At 38.0% G+C, this 5051-nt stretch overlaps 1 pseudogene; it reads left to right on the forward strand.

The window, feature by feature from the left end:
* Window positions 1–301: 301 nt before the first annotated feature.
* LOC121050070 lies at window positions 302–4126 on the forward strand (annotated as a pseudogene).
* The last annotated feature ends 925 nt before the right edge of the window (window positions 4127–5051 follow it).

The raw sequence follows: 5051 nt of genomic DNA on the forward strand, positions 1-5051 counted from the left end.
GTTTGTGATTGTACATTTGCATATTCTAGCTCTCCTTAGGTTAACACCCTAGCTAGTGAAAGGAATCCAATCCTCGTGGGTTCGACAACCTTTCTTAAATCCCTATACTATTACTTATACCTCTTATACTTGAGGGTGGCTATTTGGCTAACAATATATATATATATATATATATATATATTCACTCATATAAAATGGTACTTACCATTGCGTATTGTTACTTATCGGGTGTAGAATAGATCTGCTTCTTTTTGTTCCTACGAACAAAATAGTTTCATTATTACTAAAAGTAATTATTATGAAAAGCATCAAATAAATATTAATCCTTTCCCCGAGAGAATCCCCTAAAAAAGGGGTCTATAGCATAGTTTTTTCCAATGCAATAAAGTTACATTGTGTCTATTTTTCGTTGATAAAGGGGTATTTCCATGGGTTTGCCTTGGTATCATGTTCATACCGTCGTATTGAATGATCCCGGTCGTTTGATTTCTGTCCATATAATGCATACAGCTCTGATTGCTGGTTGGGCCGGTTCAATGGCTCTATACGAATTAGCCGTTTTTGATCCCTCTGATCCTGTTCTTGATCCAATGTAGAGACAGGGTATGTTCGTTATACGCTTCATGATTCGTTTAGGAATAACGAATTCATGGGGCGGTTGGAGTATTACAGGGGGGACTGTAACGAATCTGGGTATTTGGAGTTACGAAGGTGTGGCCGGGGCACATATTGTGTGTTTCTGGCTTGTGTTTTTTGGCAGCTATCTGGCATTAGGTGTATTGGGATCTAGAAATATTTACTGATGACCGTACAGGAAAACCCTCTTTGGATTTGCCTAAGATCTTTGGAATTCATTGATTTCTCTCAGGGGTGGCTTGCTTTGGTTTTGGTGCATTTCATGTAACAGGATTGTATGGTCCTGGAATATGGGTGTTATTTTCATCTTCATATGCTAATTCAAGAAGTGAATGCATTCATTCAAACTTAACTACTTTGAATGTGTTGTGTTTGTCATCTCATGAAAAAATGTTTAGGGAGTAGTTAACCTTGAGCATTGATAGCATGATAGCATCCTCTATGTGCATGTGAAGGTTGTGAGTTAAAATCACCTAGATCTAGGATTAGTTTTCTTGCATGATTATCTAAACTCAAAGCTTTATGCATCTAGGAATAATGGATTGAGACTTAACCGTTAATAGAATTTGTTCTTAGGCAGTTAATTCTAGACTTATCCGGTTGGAATTGATAACATTAAAAGAGTTTAAGCCTTTGTAGTCTTATCCGGATGCAAAGAGGGTAATTGAAAAATTAGAATATCATCACTTGTATTTGAATTTCAATACTTGCAAGGGAGGTTAGTGGTAAACAATCCAACCCCTAACTTCATCCATTATATTACTAGTTTAGTTTAGAGTAATTTAGTTTACATTTGAGCATTTAATTTAATTTGGTTCACTACTCTATCCAACAAACAATTTCAGTATCACCACAATGCACATACTCACCATGAGCCTAGATTTCCTTGTGAATTTAGGTTTGTGATTGTACATTTGCATATTCTAGCTCTCCTTAGGTTAACACCCTAGCTAGTGAAAGGAATCCAATCCTCGTGGGTTCGACAACCTTTCTTAAATCCCTATACTATTACTTATACCCCTTATACATGAGGGTGGCTATTTGGCTAACAATATATATATATATATATATATATATATATATATATTCACTCATATAAAATGGTACTTACCATTGCGTATTGTTACTTATCGGGTGTAGAATAGATCTGCTTCTTTTTGTTCCTACGAACAAAATAGTTTCATTATTACTAAAAGTAATTATTATGAAAAGCATCAAACAAATATTAATCCTTTCCCCGAGAGAATCCCCTAAAAAAGGGGTCTATAGCATAGTTTTTTCCAATGCAATAAAGTTACATTGTGTCTATTTTTCGTTGATAAAGGGGTATTTCCATGGGTTTGCCTTGGTATCGTGTTCATACCGTTGTATTGAATGATCCCAGTCGTTTGATTTCTGTCCATATAATGCATACAGCTCTGGTTGCTAGTTGGGCCGGTTCGATGGCTCTATACGAATTAGCCGTTTTTGATCCCTCTGATCCTGTTCTTGATCCAATGTGGAGACAGGGTATGTTCGTTATACCCTTCATGACTTGTTTAGGAATAACGAATTCATGGGGCGGTTGGAGTATTACAGCGGGGACTGTAACGAATCCGGGTATTTGGAGTTACGAAGGTGTGGCCGGGGCGCATATTGTGTGTTTCTGGCTTGTGTTTTTTGGCAGCTATCTGGCATTGGGTGTATTGGGATCTAGAAATATTTACTGATGAACGTACAGGAAAACCCTCTTTGGATTTGCCTAAGATCTTTGGAATTCATTTATTTCTCTCAGTGGTGGCTTGCTTTGGTTTTGGTGCATTTCATGTAACAGGATTGTATGGTCTTGGAATATGGGTGTCTGATCCTTATGGACTAATCGGAAGGGTACAGGCCGTAAATCCAGCGTGGGGTGTGAAGGGTTTTGATCCTTTTGTTCCGAGAGGAATAGCTTCTCATCATATTGCAACAGGGACCTTAGGTATATTGGCAGGTCTATTTCATCTTAGTGTTCGTCCACCCCAACGCTTATACAATGGATTACATATGGGAAATATTGAAACTGTCCTTTCCAGTAGTATTGCTGTTGTCTTTTTTGCAGCTTTTGTAGTTGTTGGAACTATGTGGTATGGTTCAGCAACTACCCCGATTGAATTATTTGGTCCCACGCGCTATCAACGGGATCAAGGATTTTTCCAATAAGAAATATATCAAAGAATTGGTGCTGGCTTAGCCGAAAATCAAAGTTTATCCGAAGCTTGGTCTAAAATTCCCGAAAAACTAGATTTTTATGATTACATCGGCAATAATCCGGCAAAAGGGGGATTATTCAGTGCAGGCTCAATGGACAACGGGGATGGAATAACTGTTGGGTGGTTAGGACATCCTATCTTTAGAGATAAAGAGGGGCATGAACTTTTTGTACGTCGTATGTCGACGTTTTTTGAAACATTTCCAGTTGTTTTGGTTGACGGGGCATGAATTGTTAGAGCCGATGTTCCTTTTAGAAGGGCAGAATCAAAATATAGTGTCAAACAAGTAGGTGTAACTGCTGAGTTTTATGGCGGCGAACTGAATGGAGTTAGTTACAGTGACCCTACTACTGTGAAAAAATATGCTAGATGTGCTCAATTGGGTGAAATTTTTGGATTAGACCGTGCTACTTTGAAATCCGATGGTGTTTTTCGTAGCAGTCCAAGGGGTTGGTTTACCTTTGGGCATGCTTCGTTTGCTTTGCTCTTCTTCTTCGGACACATTTGGCATGGTGCTAGAACCTTTTTTAGAGATGTTTTTGCTGGTATTGATCCGGATTTAGATGCTCAAGTGGAATTTGGAGCATTCCAAAAACTTGGAGATCCAACTACACAAAGACAGGTAGTTTGATATAATATTGCTTTATTACTTTTCGTTTTTATTTTATTTGACTGACTATAGGGTTGGGGTACCGGATAAATCTTGATTTGACATTTGAATTGCTGCCTTTTCTTTGACTTTTGTTCTTTCTTTATCCGGGAGACGGTCCAAAATAAACAGGTATGGAAGCTATAATTGTAAACCACGATCGAATCTATGGAAGCATTGGTTTATACATTCCTTTTAGTCTCAACTCTAGGAATAATTTTTTTCGCTATCTTTTCTCGCGAACCGCCTAAAGTTCCAACTAAAAAGTAAAAGGATGAAATGATTTTTCATTATCTCAATTGAAAGTAATGATCCTCCCAATAGTGGGAGGATCATTACTTCGACTAGTCCCCGTGTTCCTCGAATGGATCTCTTAGTTGTTGAGAGGGTTGCCCAAACGCAGTATATAAGGCATACCCAGTAAAACTTACAAGTAAACCAAATAAAAAGATGGCAACTAGGGTTGCTGTTTCCATTATTATATAGTTTTAAGACATTATGTAGTTTTAAGACCACAATGGATCTATGATAAGATCATTTATTTACAACAAAATGGTATACAAAGTCAACAGATCTTAATGAATATAAAATATTATGGCTACACAAACCGTTGAGGGAAGTTCTAGATCTGGCCGCCCAAAACAAACTAATGCTGGGAGTTTATTGAAACCATTGAATTCAGAATATGGTAAAGTAGCTCCCAGTTGGGGAACTACTCCTTTGATGGGTCTTGCAATGGCTCTATTTGCAGTATTTCTATCTATTATTTTGGAGATTTATAATTCTTCCATTTTACTGGATGGAATTTCAATGAATTAGATTTACAAGAACCATTAACTAGCTTTTTCAATCCAAAGTGAAGCGTTTAGTTTTCCGATTTTATCCCATTCTATTTTGGTAGTTCGACCGTGGAAATTTTTTTTTTTTTTCTTCTGTATTTCCGGAATATGAGTGTGTGATTTGGTCGTTTGCAACAAATCGAATTCTTTTCGCATTCCATTAATACGAGCGAAAACCAAACAAACACAAGCGTTCGCGTTTTCATCGTTCACGAATTACAAACGCTTGCCTTCATGGCACTCATGCAACTTACACTGAGCGTAACCTCGTCAACTCGACTGGTTCGTTTTCTTGCGACCACCACGCGCATCAAATGCAATTCATGTGCTTATTCGTGATATGTTCACACAACTAAACGCGTTCTCGAATTTATACGTCATAATCGATCGTACTCGACGCCATTCACATGTATACATCAACATGTATCATGCACCTCGTACATTCGTATATGCCAACGCATATCAATGCAACTCACATTTGTTGCCCAATACAACAAGCATTAATTCTACATATGCGTGCTTTTGTCTTTGTTGTGCAGGTTAACGAGTCCTTTCTTGCTTACGGAGTTCGGGGACTTGTAGGGGCTAGGCGCCTCTCGGACGTTACTTATGCTTGATGACATCATGTGTATAACTTCCCAACCAAGAAGCTCCTCTTACTTTGGGACTTCGGGGACTTGTACATACCTCCACTAT

This window comes from Rosa chinensis, chromosome 6 (assembly GCF_002994745.2).
Source record: "Rosa chinensis cultivar Old Blush chromosome 6, RchiOBHm-V2, whole genome shotgun sequence".
Lineage (NCBI taxonomy): Eukaryota > Viridiplantae > Streptophyta > Magnoliopsida > Rosales > Rosaceae > Rosa > Rosa chinensis.